We start from the raw sequence: 17,748 nt of genomic DNA on the forward strand, positions 1-17,748 counted from the left end.
TCGTTTTGGGCAATTCATTGATTGTTAATTTTTTGATCCTGAAATCCTGGTGTGGAATAAATCAGAGAACAAGTTTTGTGGAAATCCATATTTTTCAGTGCTCTGCACAGAGTGATCCTAAAAGGAGTGCTTCTAAACAGAGTGCTAAGGTTGTGTATTTGGAGAGAGTAGGAATTAGGGGCATAGGGGGGAGGAGAACAGAATGAGGGGGCGGCTGCAGATAAAGGTAGGCCAGAGAACCCGGAGCCGGGAGCGAGTGCAAGGGAGCGAGGTAAGTGACGTCAGCACAAGGGAAGATGCTGAAACGACAAGGAATGGTGAGTAGATGATGACTTTAAGCCTCGAGTTTAATTCTGTTAAGTTAATTAATAGTCAATTAAATAGAGGCATGAGCCGGCAACTCAGTAATGTGGAGTGCACATCCTGTGCCATGTGGGAATCCCAGGACACTTGCCACAAATTTTGGAGCTTGAGAAGCAGCTGAAGAGAGTGCGGTCCATCTGTAGGCTGAGAGCTACGTGGGTAGCACGTTTCATAGATACATAGATACATAGAAGATAGGAGCAGGAGTAGGCCATTCGGCCCTTCGTGCCTGCTCCGCCATTCGATGAGATCATGGCTGATCCTTTAATTCAGTATCCCGTCCCCGCCTTCTCTCCGTAACCCTTAACCCCTTTTGCCCGTAGAAATATATCTAATTCCCTCTTAAATATATTTAATGAGCTGGCGTACACTGCCCTCTGTGGCAATGAGTTCCACAGGTTCACCACTCTCTGAGTGAAGAAATTCCCCCTCATCTCTGTCCTAAATGGTTTAGCCCTTATCCTTAAATTATGTCCTCTAGTTCTGTTCTCACCCGCCAAGGGAAACATTCCTTCTGCATCCAGTCTGTCTAGACCTGTCAGAATTTTATACACTTCTATGAGGTCCCCTCTCAATCTTCTAAACTCCAGTGTGTACATCCCTAAACTACATAGTCTCTCCTCATAGGTCATTCCCGCCATTCCTGGTATCAGCCTGGTGAATCGCCGCTGCACCCCCTCCATGGCAAGAACATCCTTCCTCAGATGAGGCGACCAAAACTGTACACAGTACTCGAGGTGTGGTCTCACCAGTGCCCTGTACAGCTGCAGCAAGGTATCCCTGTTCCTGTATTCTAACCCTTTTGCTATGAAGGCCAGCATACCGTTTGCCTTCTTGACCGCCTGTTGCACCTGCATGCTCGCCTTCAGTGACTGGTGTACAAGAACACCCAGGTCTCTCTGTACTTCCCCCTCTCCCAATCTATTGCCATTTAAATAATAATTTGCCCTCCCGTTCCTGCACCCAAGGTGGATAACTTCGCACTTGTCCACATTATAGTGCATCTGCCATTTATCCGCCCAATCGCCCAGTCTGTCCAAATCGCTCTGGAGCTTCCTGGTCTCTTCCTCTGAGCCCACCCCCCCTCCTAGTTTAGTGTCGTCTGCAAATTTGGAAATGCTGCATCCGACTCCCTGATCCAGGTCATTAATGTAAATTGTGAACAGCTGGGGGCCCAGGACAGATCCCTGTGGTACCCCACTTGTTACTGCCTGCCATTCAGAAAATGAGCCGTTTATTCCAACTCTCTGTTTTCTATCTGACAGCCAGTTCCCTATCCACGCCAATACTTTCCCCTTTATCCCATGAGCCTCAATTTTCCATGCTAATCTTTTATGTGGGACCTTATCGAAGGCCTTTTGGAAGTCCAGGTACACCACATCTACTGGCTCTCCCCCATCTATTCTACCAGTTACTCCCTCAAAAAATTCCAATAGATTAGTCAAGCACGATTTACCCTTTGTAAATCCATGTTGACTCTGTCCTATCCTGTCCCCATTTGCTAAGTGCTCCGCTATTTCATCCTTAATGATGGACTCCAGCATTTTGCCCACAACTGATGTAAGGCTTACAGGTCTGTAATTACCTGCTTTTTCCCTACCCCCCTTTTTGAATAGTGGGGTAACGTTAGCTACCCTCCAATCCATCGGCACTGTTCCCGAGTCTAATGAATTCTGAAAAATCATCCTTAGTGCATCCGCTATCTCTAGGGCCACCTCCTTCAGTACCCTAGGATGCATGTTATCAGGCCCTGGGGATTTGTCCACCTTCAATCCCTTTAGCTTCCTTAACACCATATCCTTAGAGATATTGATTTGCGTCAGTTCCTCCTTTGCCAATGTCCCTATTTTTCCCGATATCCCAGGGAGGTTTTTTGTGTCTTCCTTCGTAAAGACTGACCCAAAGTATGCATTTAGTTGATCTGCCATTTCCTTATTTCCCATTATATATTCCCCCGTATCTGACTGCAATGGACCAACTTTGGTTTTCACCAGTCTTTTCCTTTTGATATATTTATAAAAGCTTTTGGAGTTAGTTTTTATATTTTCCGCCAGCTTGTTTTCGTAAGCTATTTTGCCCCTCTTGATCATGCCCTTTGCCCTCCTTTGCTCTATCTTAAACTGTTCCCAATCTTCCGCTCTGGCGCTTTTTTTGGCTATTTTATACGCCCTATCTTTGGATTTTATGCTGTCTCTAATTTCCCCTGTTATCCACGGTTGAGTCACCTTTTTAGATTTCCTTTTATGCCAGATTGGTCACCCCGCAGCTTAAGACTGTGTAGACAGAGAGGGAATGGGTGACCGTCAGACAGACGTAGTTCACAGCCTATCTAAAAGAGGGAGGTGCTGATTGGTGAGTAGCTTTTAAGGGTTTCTTGTTAAGTTTTAAGTTTATTTCTGCGAAATTATCCCAATAGACTGGTAAATGGAGGCGTGGCAGGGTAGCTCAGTACCGTGATTTGCACATCGTGTGCCATGTGGGATATCCTGGATGCTTCTTACGGCCTAGACGAACACGTGTGCAGTAAGTGTCGCCAACTGCAGCAACTTGAGATCCGTGTTTGGAGCTGGAGCGGCAGCTGGAGTCACTACAGTGTATCTGGGAGGCTGAGAAATACTTGGAAAGCACGCTCCTAGAAGTGGTCACCCCACAGCCTCAGTGTGCAGGCAGAGAGGGAATTGGTGACCGGCAGCAGAGTATGAGGACCAGGCAGGTAGGGCAGGAAACACCAGAGTGCATCTCGCTCATTAACTGGTTCACAGTTCTGGAAACTTGTGGTGGTGATGGCTCCACTGGGAAGAGCAGCCAGAGAAAAGGCCACGGCACCACTGGGGTATCAGCTGCACGGGTTTGGGGGAGAAGAATGAAAGAGTAATAGTGATAGTGGGTTCATTAGTTAGAGGAACAGACAGGCAATTCTGCAGCCGTAGACATGATTCCAAGATGGTTTGTTGCCTCCCTGGTGACAGGATGTCACTGAGCGGCTGAAGAACATTGAGTGGGGAGGGTAAACAGACAGATTTCATTGTCCATATTGGCACTAACGAAATAGGCAGAGAGGGAGATGAGGTCCTGCAGGCAGACGAAAGGGAGCCAGGAAAGAGATTAATAGGCAGGACATCAAAGGTAGTAATCTCCGGATTACTCCCAGTGCCAAGTGCTAGCGCCTACAGGAATAGGAGGATAGAACAGATGATTCCGTGGCTGGAGAGGTGATGCAGGTGGAAGGGCTTTAGATTCCGAGGTATTGGGATCCTTTCTGGGGAAGGTGGGAACTGTACAAGCTGGACGGGTTACAACTCAATGGAGACGGGACCAATATTCTTGCGGGGAGGTTTGCTAGTTCTTTGGCGATGCTTTAACCTAGCTTGGCCGGGGGGTGGGCACCAGCATATAGGAGTAGAAAAGAGGAATAAGGTGCATAAAGCTGTTAGTGTGTTTGTTAGCACAAGAGAAGAAAGTAGTTTTAGAGGCAGAAGTAGTATTTTATTAGATAGGAACAGACTAAGAATATCTACATTAAATCGAAAAATGGGTGTAGGATGCATGTACATAAATGCACAAAGTGTGGTGAATAGGTTTGGTGAGGTACAAGCCCAATTAGCAGTGTGGCAATAGGATGTTGTGGCAATAACGGAAATATGGCTTATAAACGATGAGGGCTGGGCACTTCATATTCAAGGGTACAAGGTGTTCAGAAAAGATAGAGAAAGAAAAAAGGGAGGTGGGGTGGCAGTGCCGATTAAGGAAGACATTGTAGTGTTGGAAAGAGAGGATGTTCTTGAGGGGACAAGGACAGAATCCATTTGGTTAGAGCTGAGGAGCAAAAAGTGTATCATCACGCTAGTGGGGTTATTCTATAGGCCGCTAAATAGAGGGAGGGAGGTAGAGGAGCAAATCTGCAGGGAAATCGCAGAGATATGCAAGAGCTAGTGCGTGCTGATATTGGGGACCTTTAATTACCCACACATCAATTGGGATAATGCCAGGGTAAAGTGAAATGAGAGGGAGGATTTTCTGAAATGTATTCAGGATAAATTCCTTGTCCAGTATATTCTTGGCCCAACTAGAAAGGAGGCAATTCTGGATCTGGTGCTGGGGAAAGAGGTGGTCCAGCTCGACCAAGTGACTATGGGATAACACTTTGGCACGTGTGATCATCGTATCATAAGAATTAGATTAGCAATGGAGAGGAGAAAGGAACAATCTAGAGTGGACCTTCTAAACTGGAATAGGGCTAACTTCAATGGGATGCGAAAGGATCTAGCCAGGGTAAAATGGAACCAAAGATTGAAAGGAAAAACTAACAGAACAATGGGTGATCTTTAAGGAGGAGATGTTCCAAGTACAAGTTAGGTACATTCAAAGAAGAGGTAAGGGTAAGGGAACCAATGCAAGGGCTCTTTGGATGGCGAGAGAGATAGATAAGATGATGAAACAAAAGAGGAGGGTGTGTGATTCATGTCAGTTTAAATCTTCAAAGGGAGAACCACACCAAATACGTTAAGTTGAGAGGGGAAGTGAAGATGAAAATAAAATTGGCAAAGAGGGAATATGAGAGTAGAATGGCAGTAAACATTAAAGGGAACCCAAAATATTCTACTGGAATGAAAACAGCAAGTGGGTAGTAAGAGGCGGGGTGGGACCAATTATGGACAAAAAAGCATCTTCTTCTTATCGTGTCCACGGACAGTTTATACATAGCCCAGCCAGAATTGGTCACATTTTTCCACCTTGTTGTTGGATTCGGCAAGATCTGCAACAATGCAGGGTTCCTCTAACGATGGGCATTGCAGGAAATGTTGCATAGTCTGTGCCTCATTTATACATTCACAAGTTGTCGCGCTGGTTGAATATCCCCATTTGCTTAGTGACACCTTTGAGTAAAGTCCTAAGTCTGTTAAGGCACTTCCAGATTGCCCAGTTACAATTAGCTCCTGGGGGAAGGCTACCAGGTAAAATTTCCATTGCTGGGGGTTGTTCAAGACTGGTGAGCTGGCCTTTCCACAAGGCGATGCGGGCTTCAGATGAGGTTGATTGTAATGGAACAACACTGTTCATGAAGCTCTTCCTTGACTTTAGGCGGCTGGGTGTGCCTCTCATCTGATGTTTGAAGGAGTCGCTCTTTCTTGCTGGCTACCGTTCTTCTTATATCAGGGGGAGCGATACACGCCAGGATATATAGGCTGTTGGTGTTTGTTGATTTTAAGCAACCTGTGATAAATCGGCAGCTTGCATTCAGAACGGCATCCATCTTCTTGGCATGAGTAGACATTTCCCACGCAGGGCAAGTCTAGAATACTCAATGAATACTTTGTATCGGTGTTTACAAAGGAGGTGGATGCCGTCAAAAAATCGGTAGATGTAGAAAAGGTAGCAGCAATGGACGGGGTAAAAATAGATACACAGGATGTATAAGAAAGGCTGGGTTTGTTTAGTGTCGATAAGTCGACTGGCCCAGATAGCTTGCATCCCAGGTTGCTAAGGGAATTGGGGATGAGATAGCGGAAGGGCTTGTATTAATTTTCCAATCTTCCCTAGATGCGGGGGAGGTGCCTGAGGATTGGAAAGTGGCAAAAATGACACCATTTTTCAAGAAAGGGTGTAAGGACAATCCAAGTAACTACAGTTCAATCAGTTTAACAGCGGTGTTGGGTAAAGGTTTAGAAACAATAATCAAGAAAAAATTAACGGGCATTTGGAGAGGTTTAAGCTAATTAAGGAAAGCCAACCCAGATTTGTAAAAGGCAGATCGTGTTTAACTAATCTAAATGAATTTTTTGACGAAGTAACAGGGAGGATTAATGAAAGGAATGCAATGGATGTTGTCTACATGGATTTTAGGAAGGCGTTTGACAAAGTACCACGGAGAAGGCTGGTTAACAAAATTGAGGCTCTTGTAACAGAATGGTCAGTGGCAGCTTGGATAAGGAATTGGCTTAATGACAGAAAACAGCGTGTTGTGGTAAATGGCTGCTTTTAAGATTGGAGGATGGTAGATAGTGGTGTTCCGCAAGGGCCAGTGCTGGGGTCACTGCTTTTTTTGATATACATAAATGACCTGGATATTGGAATATAGTGTTAAATATCTAAATTCGCCAATGACACCAAACTTGGGGGTGTGGCAAACAGTGAGGATGATACCAATCGGCTGCAACATGACATAGAAAGGCTAGCAGTGGGGAAAGACAAGTGACAGATGGAATTTAATAAAGAGAAGTGTGAGGTGAGGGATTTTGGCAGAACCAACAGGGAGAGGCAATATACACTTAATTAAACATAGAAGATAGGAGCAGGAGTAGGCCATTCGGCCCTTCAAGCCTGCTCCGCCATTCAATGAGATCATGCCTGATCATTCAAATTCAGAACCTGGTACCTGCCTTCTCCCCATATCCCTTGATCCGTTTAGCCTTAAGAAATATATCCAACTCCTCCTTGAATATATTTAATGAACTGGCCTCCACCGCCCTCTTTGGCAGAGAATTCCACAGGTTAACCCTCTCTGGGTGAAGAAATTCCTCCTCATTTCAGTCCTAAATGGCTTACCCCTTATCCTTAGACTATGACCCCTGGTTCTGGACTCCCCAGCCATCGGGAACATCCTTCCTGCATATAGTCTGTCCAGGCCTGACAGAATTTTATAGCTTTCGATGAGATCCCCTCTCAATCTTCTAACTCCAGTGAGTATAAGGCCAATCACAACAATCTCTCACCATACGTCATTCCTGCCATCCCAGGTATCAGCCTGGTAAATCTTCGCTCCACTCCTTCCATGGCAAAAACGTGCTTCCTCTGGTAAGGCGACCAAAACTGCACACAATACTGAAGGTGCGGTCTCACCAAGGCCCTGTACAACTGTAGCAAGACATCCTTGTTCCTGTACTCGAACCCTCTTGCTACGAAGGCCAACATACCATTTGCCTTCTTAACCGCCTGCTGCACCTGCATGCTTCCCTTCAGCGACTGTTGCACAACAGCAGCCAGGTCTCTCTGCACTTCCCCTTCTCCCAATCTATTGCCATTCAAATAATAATCTGCCTTCCTGTTTTTGCCACCAAAGTGGATAAGCTCACATTTATCCAAAATTTCGTGCATTTGCCATGTTTCTGCCCAATCACCCAACCTGTCCAAATCGTACTGCATTTTCACGACATCCTCCTCACAGCATGCCCTCCCACCCAGCTTTGTGTCGTCTGCAAATGTTGAGATATTACATCCAATTCCCTCGTCCAGATCATTAATATATATTGTGAACAGCTGGGGTCCTAGGACCGAACCTGAGGAACCCCACTAGTCACCGCCTGTCACTCGGAAAATGACCCGTTTATTCCCACTCTTTGCTTTCTGTCCGCCAACCAGTTCTCTATCCAAGTCAATACCTTGCCCCCAATTCCATGTGCCTTTATTTTGAATGCTAATCTCTTATGTGGGACCTTATCGAAAGCCTTCTGAAAGTCCAAATACACCACATCCACTGGTTCTCCCTGATCTATTTTACCAGTTACATCCTCAAAAAATTCCAGTAGTTTAGTCAAGCATGATTTACCTTTTGTAAATCCATGTTGACTTTGTCCGATCCTGCCACTGCTTTCCAAGTGCTCTGCTATTACATCTTTTATAATGGACTCCAGCATTTTCCCCACTACTGATGTCAGGCTTACCGGTCTCTAATTACCCGCTTTTTCTCTACCACCTTTTTTGAATAGTGGGGTAACATTAGATACCCTCCAATCCATGGGTACTGGTCCAGAGTCTATCGAATTCTGGAAGTTGTCCAGCAATGCATCTAATATTTCTAGGATCACTTCCTTATATACCCTGGGATGTAGTTTATCAGGCCCTGGGGATTTATCAGCATTCAGTGCCATCAATTTTCCTAACACCATTTCCCTACAAATACTGATTTCTTTCAGTTCCACTCTTTCATCAGACCCGATGTTCCCCGGCATTTCTGGGAGGTTATTTGTGTCCTCCTTTGTGAAGACAAAACCAAAATATGTATTTAGTTGGTCTGCCATTTCTTTGTTCCCCATTATAAATTCCCCCGATTCTGACTGCAAGGGACCTACCAACTTCACCAATCTTTTTCTCTTCACATATCTATAAAAGCTTTTACAATCAGTTTTTATGTTCCTTGCAGGCTTACTCTCATATTCTATTTTCCCTTTCTTAATTAATCCCTTTGTCCTCCTTTGTTGAATCCTAAACTGCTCCCAATCGTCAGGATTACTGATTTTTCTGGCCAATTTATATATCCGCCCCTTGGATTTTTTGCTATCCCTAATATCCCTTGTTAGCCACGGTTGAGTCACCTTTTTTGTATGATTTTTATGCCAAACTAGGATGAACAAATTCTGTAGCTCATCCATTCGATCTTTGAATGGTTGCCATTGCCTATCCTCCGTCAACCATTTGAGTGCCATTCACCAATCAATCCTACCCAACTAGCTCCTCAGACCATCGTAGTTTCCTTTATTTAACTAGAGGACCCTAGACTCTGATTCAACTGCTTCATTCTCCATCTTAATGGAGAATTCGGTCATAATATGATCGCTCCGACCCAAGGGGCCTCGTACAACAAGATTGCTAATTAATCCTTTCTCGTTACATAATACCCATTCTAAGATGGCCTGATCTCTGGTTGGTTCCTCGAGATATTGCTCCAGGAAACCATCCCGGAAACACTTCAGGAATTTCTCCTCCACATTATTGTTACTAATTTGTTTGGCCCAATCTATATGTCGATTAAAGTCACTCATGATGACTGCTGTGCCCTTATTGCACGCTTCTTTAGTTTCCCTTTTAATGCCATCCCCAACCTTCGCATTACTGTTGGGCGGTCTATATACCACCCCCACTAACGTTTTTTTCCCCCTTAGTAATTCTCAATTCTACCCATACAGATTCTGCATCATCAGAGCTAATATCCTTCATTACAATTGTGTTCATCCCTTCTTTAACCAGTAATGCTACCCCACCTCCCTTTCTTTTTTGCCTATCTTTCCTGAATATCGAAAACCCCTGGAAGTTGAGTTCCAGTCTTGGCCATCCTTGAGCCACGTCTCTGTAATCCCAACCAAATCATATTCGTTTACATCTATTTGCACAGCCAATTCATCCAACTTATTACAAATGCACCTCGCATTAAGACACAAAGCCTTCAGGCTTGTTTTATTAACGCTCTTAGACCTATTAGAATTATTATTTACTCTGGCCACGTTTGATTTAAACCGTTGATGTCCCTGACTGCCACTTTTGTTTTTCTCCTTCCTATCTTTTGCTTTTATCCTTGTTTCCTTTTCCTCTGTCTCCCTGCTCAGGTTCCCAGCCCCCTGCCATTTTATTTAAACCCTCCCCCACAGCACTAGGAAACACTCCACCTATGACATCATCCAGCCCTGCCCAGGTGCAACCCGTCCAATTTGAACTGGTCCCACCTCCCCCAGAACCGGTTCCAATGTCCCAGGAACTTGAATCCCTCCCCCTGGCACCATTACTCGAGCCACGTATTCATCTGAAGCATCCTTCTATTTCTACTCTTACTAGCACGTGGCACTGGTTGCAATCCTGAGATTACTACCTTTGAGGTCCTGTTTTTTAATTTATCTCCTAACACCCTATATTCCACTTTTAGGGCCTCATCCCGCATATTACATCTGTCGTTGGTGCCTATATGCACCACGACAGCTGGCTGTTCACCCTCCCCTTCCAAGATGTTCTGCAGCCGCTCGGAGACATCCATGGCCCTTGCACCAGGGAGGCAACACACCATCCTGGAGTCTCGTTTGTGGCCACAGAAACGCCTATCTATTCCCCTTACAATCGAATACCCTATTACTATAGCTCTACCGCTCCTTTTCCCCCCGTGCTGTGCAGCAGAGCCACACCTGTTGCCAGGAAGTTGGCTGCTATTGCCTTCCAATGATAAGCCATCCCCCCCAACACTACTCAAAGGGGTGTATCTGTTGGAGAGGGGGATGGCCACAGGGTCTCCTGCACTACCTGCCTGCAGCTATTACTCTGCCTGTTGGTCAACCGTTCCCCTACGAAAATGATGTCATGTCGACAACAGAGACCTGGCTCAAAAAGGGCAGGATTGGGTACTAAATATTCCTGGATATAAGATGTTCGAGAAAGATAGTGCAGGAAAGAAAGAAGATTGGGTAGCAGTACTGATTAAGTAGCTAATTACAGAGCTAGAGAGAGAGGATGTCCAGGAGGGTCAAGGACAGAATCTATTTGGTTTGAGCTAAGAAACAATAGAGGTGCCACGACACGACTAGTTTATTCTGTAGGCCACCAACTAGTGGGAAGAATACAAACGAGAAAATGTGCAGGTAAATTACAGGGCAATGGAAGAAATGTAGAGTATTAATAATGGGGAACTTCAATTATCCTAATATAGTCTGGGTTAGTAAAAGTATAAAGGGCAGACAAGGGGATGACTTTCTGAAGTGAGTTCAAGAGGACTTTCTAGATTGGTGCATTTCTGGTCCAAAGAGGAATGACGCATTGCTGGATCTGGTTTTGGGTAATGAGGTGTGTCAGGTGGAGCAAGTTTCAGTAAGGGAACATTTAGGGAACAGCGATCAGAGCATCATTAGCTTTAGATTAGCTATGGGAAAGGACAGGGAATAATCTATAGTAACAAAGACTTAGATGGAGGAGTGCCAGTTTCAGTGGCTTGAGAATGGAGCTGGTAAATTGGAATCAAAGATTAACAGGAAAAACTATAATTGAACAATGGGCTGCCTTTATAGAAGTGATGATTCGGGTACAATCGAGGTACATTCCCACGAGGGGGAAAGGTAGGACAAACAAAGCCAGAGCACCCCGGATGATGAAAAAGATAGTGAGTAAGATGACGCAGAAAAAGGGGGCGTATGACAGATGTCTGGTTGAGAATACAAGTGAGAAACAGGCTGAATATAGAAAGTTCAGAGATGAAGTCAAAAAGGAAATAAGAGGGGCAAAGAGAGAGTATGAGGATGGATTGGCAGCTAACAGAAAATTGAATCTAAATATCTTCTATATGCATATAAATAGTAAATGGGTAGGAAAAGGAGGGGTGGGGCCGACAAGGGACCAAGCAGGAGAACGAGGAGTGGAAGCAGAGTGCCTGGATGAGATACTACATTAATAATTTTCATCTGTCTTCAACAAGGAAGAAGCTGTTGCCAAATCCATAGTGAAAGAGGAGGTAGTTTAGATACTGGATGGGCTAAAAAATGATAAAGGCGAGGAACATAACGGCCGGCTGTACTTAAAGTAGATCAGTCACTAGGAGCGGATGGGATGCATCCTAGGATGCTGAGGGAGGTAAGGGTATAAATTGCGGAGGTACTGCCCATCATCTTCCAATTTTCCTTAGATACGGTGTGGTGCTAGAGAACTGGAGAACTGCAAATGTTACATGCTATTTCAAAAACTGGCGCAAGGATAATCCCAGCAACTGTAAGCCAGTCCGTTTAACTTTGGTGTCGGGGTTGCTTTTAGAAACGAAGATCAAGGATAAAATTAGCAGTCACTTGGTTAAGTTTAGATTAATTAAGTAAAGCCGGCATGGAGCTGTCAAAGGCAAATCGTGCTTAACTAGTGTTATGGGTGGACCCAAATGCAGACAGAGAGCCAGAGACTTGAGATGGAGTAAAACTCAAAAGATACTAGAAGGCTCTTCAAATACAGGACGTACAAAGAATTCTTCAAACAAAAGATCCAAATAACAATTCAAAGAAACAAAAGCTAGTATACCAAACGCAGAGCAAGGGCTTTTAACGAACCTGTGACTTGCAGGCATGAGAACTCAAGACTGAGTGACTGGGGCTGGAAATAGTCAGCTTAAATAAAAGGCCTGATTAATCTGATGAGACAATTACTCTAATGAGACACAGGTGAGGAGAGAGGTACAGAGACATGGCAGCAGTGTACTGAGGCATCCTAAACCGCCCTCTAGCGGCCAGCAGAGGAATGTGCAGCTGGGACTCTGACAGAAACCCCCGCTAGGGACGGCACCTGACGTGAGACCTCACCTGGAATACTGCATACAGTTTTGGTGTCCATAATTACGAAAGGACATACTTGCTCTCGAGTCAGTACAAAGAAGGTTCACTCGGTTAATCCCGGGGATGAGCGGATGGACATATGAGGAGAGGTTGAGTAGATTGGGACTCTATTCTTTGGAGTTCAGAAGAATGAGACGCGATCTTATTGAAATATAAAAGATTGTGAAGGGGTTGGATTGGGTGGATGCGGTGAAGATGTTCCCAGTGATGGGTGAAATTAGAACTAGGGGGCATAGTCTTAGAATAAGGAGCTGCTCTTTCAAAACTGAGATGAGGAGGAACTACTTCACTCAGAGGGTGGTAGGTCCATGGAATATGCTGCCCCAAAAAGCTGTAGAAGCTACATCATTACAAAAATTTAAAACAGAAATAGACAGTTTCCTGGAAGTAAAGGGAATTAAGTGTTACGGGGAGCGGGCAGGAATTTGGACATGAGTCTAGGTTCGGATCAGTCATGGCCCTGTGGGTAGCGGAGCGTCCCAGGGGCCGTGTAGCCTGATCCTGCTCCTATTTCGTGTGTCTAATTCTGTTAGATTCAGTAGATGGTTCTGTGATAGTGGATTGGCGGTTAGGATCAGATCAGCCATGACCTTATTGAATGGCAGAGCAGGCTCGAGGGGCAGATTGGCCTACTTCTGCTCCTATTTCTTATGTTCTTATGTACCCCCAGTTGCCTCTGGCTGGCGCCGGTGGAACTCCCAGATAAGCCCAAGATCCAGGATGTCCCGAGCCGGAACCCAGGAGCGCTCCTCTGGACCGTAACCCTCCCAGTCCACCAAATACTGGAGACCCCGTAGACCCAGTGGGAGCGAAGGAGGCGGCGGACAGTGTAGGTGGGCTGGCCCCCTTCTAGTCGAGGGGCTGGAGGTGGTGTGGTGGCTGGAGATAGGGGACTGGTCTGCACAGGTTTGAGACGGGAGACATGGAAGGATGGATGGATCCTCATGGATCGAGGCAACAGGAGACAGTAAGTAATTGGATTTATCTTCCGGAGTATCTTGAATGGACTGACAAAGCAAGAAGCCAGTTTGCGGGACTCGACCCGCAGGCAAAGGTCCCGGGTGTAGAGCCAAACCATCTGCCCGGGCCGGAGCAAAGGGGTAGGATTGCGTCGTCGGTTGGCCTGGATCCTCTGTCGACTTGATGCCATTTGCAGTGCAGAACGGGCCTTTCTCTAGGTCCTCCGGCAGCGCCGGACGAACAACTCCACCGATGGAACCCCCACCTCAGGTTCCTGCTCGGGGAACAACGGAGGCCAATAACCGAACTGACACACGAACGGGGAAATCCCAATGGAGGAGGTCTGTAATGTGTTGTGAGCATATTCCACCCAAATGAGGTGTTTGCTCCAAGTAGAGGGGTTGGAGGAGGCAAGGCAATGCAGAGTCGTCTCCAGGTCCTGATTCACCCTCTCAGTCTGCCCATTGGACTGGGGATGATAACCCGATGAGAGGCTGACCGCCGCACCCAGGAGATGACAGAAAGCCTTCTAGAACCGGGAGTTGAACTGGGGACCACGTTATGACACTATATCGAGGGGGAGGCCGTGTAGGTGGAAGACGTGCTGCGACATGAGTTGCACGGTTTCTCGGGCGGAAGTGAGCCTGGGCAGGGGGACGAAGTGGCAGGCTTTGGAGAACCGGTCGACAACAACTAGGATGGCAGTGTTATATTGGGACGGTGGCAGACCGGTGACAAAGTCCAGGGAAAGTTGGGATGAAGGACGCTTTTGAATGGGGAGTGGGTGAAGGAGGCCATGTGGTCGTGTCCTGGTGTTCTTCTGCTGGGCACAGGTGCTGCAAGCTAAGACAAATGACCGGACATCCCTCTCGATCGACTGCCACCAGAAACTACTGTGGATAAACTGGAGCGTCCGGGCGACCCCTAGATGCCCAGTCAGCTGGGACGAATGCCCCCACTGCAGGACTTGGGATCGGACTGTTTTGGGATGAGTGTCGGGGTTTTGCTTATATCCGGGGGGTCGAATTGTTGGGAGAGCGCGTCAGCTTTCAGGTTTTTGGACTCGGGGCGGTAAGAGAGGATGAATTTGATCCGAGTGAAGAAGAGCACCATCCGGGCCTGGCGAGAAATGAGCTGTTTGTTGTCCTGGATGTAGGCCAGGTTCTTGTGGTAGGTCCAGACCACGAATGGGTGTTTGGCCCGCTCTAGCCAGTGCCTCCACTCCTCCAATGCCAACTTGACAGCAAGCAGTTCTCTGGTCCCGATGTCATAGTTGTGCTCAGCAGGCAAGAGCCGCCTGGAGAAGAAGGCGCACGGGTGGAGTTTCTGGTCTGTGACAGAACTTAGGGACAGGATGGCCCCCACGCCAATTACAGAGGCATCCACCTCGACCATGAAGGGAAGAGAGGCATTGGGGAGGGCCAGAATGGGAGCTGCCGTGAAGCGCTGCTGGATTTCATTGAATGCTTTCTCCTCCACGGGTGACCAGTGAAAACGGGTGGATGTTGTCTTGCTTAAAGCCGAGAGGGGTGCCGGTATGGAGCTGAAGTTTCTGATGAACCTTCTGTAGAAGTTGGCAAAGCAGAGGAAGCGCTGGACCTATTTGATTGAAGTGGGTGTTGGCCACTCACGGACGGCCTGAGTCTTGTCTGGGTCCATCTGGATGCTGCCGTTGGTGATGACGAAGCCCAGGAAGGAGACAGTGGGGACATGGAACTCACATTTTTCGAGCTTGACGTACAGGTGGTTATTAGGAAGCCGGTGCAGTACCTCTCGGACATGCTGAACATGTTCTTGGGGGGAGCTGGAAAAGATGAGAATGTCGTCGAGGTAGGCAAAGACGAACCAGTTAAGCAAATCACGGAGATCGTCGTTAATCAGGGCTTGAAAGACCGCGCGTGCGTTGGCCAGACCGAATGGCATTACTAAGTACTCATAATGGCCAGTAGTGGTGTTGAAAGTTGTTTTCCACTCGTCTCCCTCCCTTATGCGGACCAGATTGCAGGCATTGCAAAGATCCAGCTTGGTAATGGCCATGGCCCACTGCATGAGCTCGAATGCCATGGACATAAGAGGGAGGGGGTAGCGGTTCTTCAATGTGAGCCAGTTGAGGCCGCAATAATCAATGCATGAGTGAAGACCCCCATCCTTTTTTACCGCAAAGAAGAAGCCTGCCCCGGCAGGAGAGGTGGAAGGACAGATAGCACCAGTGGCGGGGGCGTCACGGATATACTCCTCCATGGCAGCGGTCTCAGGAGCGGAGAGAGAAAAGAGGCGACCCCGAGGAGAACAAGTGCCGGGTAGCAGGTCGATGGCACAGTCATACGGGCGGTGAGGAGGAAGGAAGACGGCCCGTCTCTTACTGAAGACCTCTATAAGGTCAGTGTAGGCAGCTGGGATGCGAGAAGGATCGGGGGAAACTGAAAGCTCGGGAGAATCGATAAGTGGCGTCGAGAACAAGCAGGTGGCATGGCAGGTTGGACCCCATTCCATTAGTGCCCCGGTAAACCAGTTGATATGTGGATTATGGAGAGCCAACCTGGGAAAGCCCAGGACCAGAGGAAACTCGGGAGAATGAATGAAGTGGAACTGAATTGTCTCTTGGTGGTGCTTCTCCACAAATAGCCACAGGCGGTCGGTTATTCGGTGGACGTTACCAGAGCCAAGGGGTCTACCATCAAGGGCAGTAATTGTAAGAGGATAGTCGAGGTCGACCGTCGGGATCTGGAGCTGTCTCGCCAAGTTCATATCCATGAAATTCCCTACTGCTCCGGAATCCATGAAAGCACGGAGTGTGTGTTGCTGATTACCCCAGGAGAGAAAAGAGTAGAGACAGACACCGGAAGAAGCAAATTTTGGGAGTGGTGTTTTGACTCGTCACAGTTCTCCCACTGCTGGACGAGCCCTGGCTTTTCCTGCCAACTCAGGAGAGGAATCGCGCAAGTGCCCGAATACCCCGCAGTAAAGGCAGCAACTCTCGCGCATTCATCGCTCCCATTCAGATTGTGAGTGTCGAGTTCTGCCCAGCTGCATGGGCTCCTCCATGGCGGTATGTGGCGTTGGGCTCGGGGGTGCTGCATTGGGGTCTGGGGGTGAGAGAAATGGATGGCGGCGTTCTCTTCGCCGCCCGCGGAGTCGATTGTCAATCCGAATGGCCACATCGATAAGAGCCTTGAAATCATTGATAGATCTGTGAGAGGCCAGTTCATTTTTGACCTCCTCTGAAAGCCCGTGAAAAAAGGTGGTGATGAGTGCCTCCGTATTCCAAAGACTTTCAGTGGCGAGAGTACGGAATTCAATGGCGTTGTCCGATATACTATGATTCCCCTGATGGAGATGGAGCAGTCTATTGGTCGCCTCTCGCCCGCTAACTTGATGGTTGAAGACTCATCTCATCTCCCAGGTGAACATCCGACAGTTGGAGCAGGCAGGGGTTTGTCGCTCTCACATAGCTGTGGTCCAAGCGAGGGCACTCCCGGTGAGCAGGGAGATGATGTAGGTGACCCTAGAATGATCGGAGGGGAATCTGGAAGGCTGGAGCTCGAATGGCAGCGAACACTGTATGAGGAAGCCGCGACACTTGCCCGGGTGAGTGTCGTATCTTTCGGGAGCTGGAAGGTCTGGATCCTTGTCTTGTCGAGGATTAGATGCTGGAGTTGTGCAGAACCCGACTGCTGGCCGTGCCCGACAGCCTCGGTTAGGGAATGCAGGCTATGACGAATCTCCCGCAGCAGTTGGTCATGCCTCCCGACCGTGGCTCCCTGACTCATCAGGGCAGAGTGCAGTTGATTAATCTCCTCCCTTGGTTGGCTGGTTTCTGCTGGGTCCATGTTGATGACTCAGTCTTGCTGTTACGGGTGCGGTAGTGGACCCAAATGCAGACAGACAGCCAGAGACTTGAGATGGTGTAAAATGCAAAAGATGCTTTACTAGAAGGCTCTTCAAATACAGGACGTGCAGAGAATTCTTCAAACAAAAGGTCAAAGTAACAATTCAAAGAAACAAAAGCAAGGTATACCAAACGCAGGTGAGGAGAAGGTGCAGAGACATAGCAGCAGTGTACTGAGGCATCCTAACCCGCCCTCTGGCGGCCAGCAGAGTAAAGTGTAGCTGGGACCCTGACAACTAGATTGAGGAATTTTTTTGAGGAGGTAACAAAGAGGGTTGATGAGGGTAATGCCAGTGATGTTGTGTACATGGACTTCCAAAAGGCATTCGACAGCACGGGCTCCATGGGATGATGGCGTCTTTCTGTGCTGTAACCATTCTATGATTCCATGTTTTATATTTTCCTTTTTCTGTCACTTTCTCGTCTTTTATTCATAGATTTAGATCAATCCTGGAAGAGAAACTCCGTTCTCCC

This window comes from Somniosus microcephalus, unplaced genomic scaffold (genome assembly GCF_052327205.1).
Source record: "Somniosus microcephalus isolate GS21.2 unplaced genomic scaffold, FLI_Smic_1.0 unresolved_chr6, whole genome shotgun sequence".
NCBI classification, from domain to species: Eukaryota; Metazoa; Chordata; class Chondrichthyes; order Squaliformes; family Somniosidae; genus Somniosus; species Somniosus microcephalus.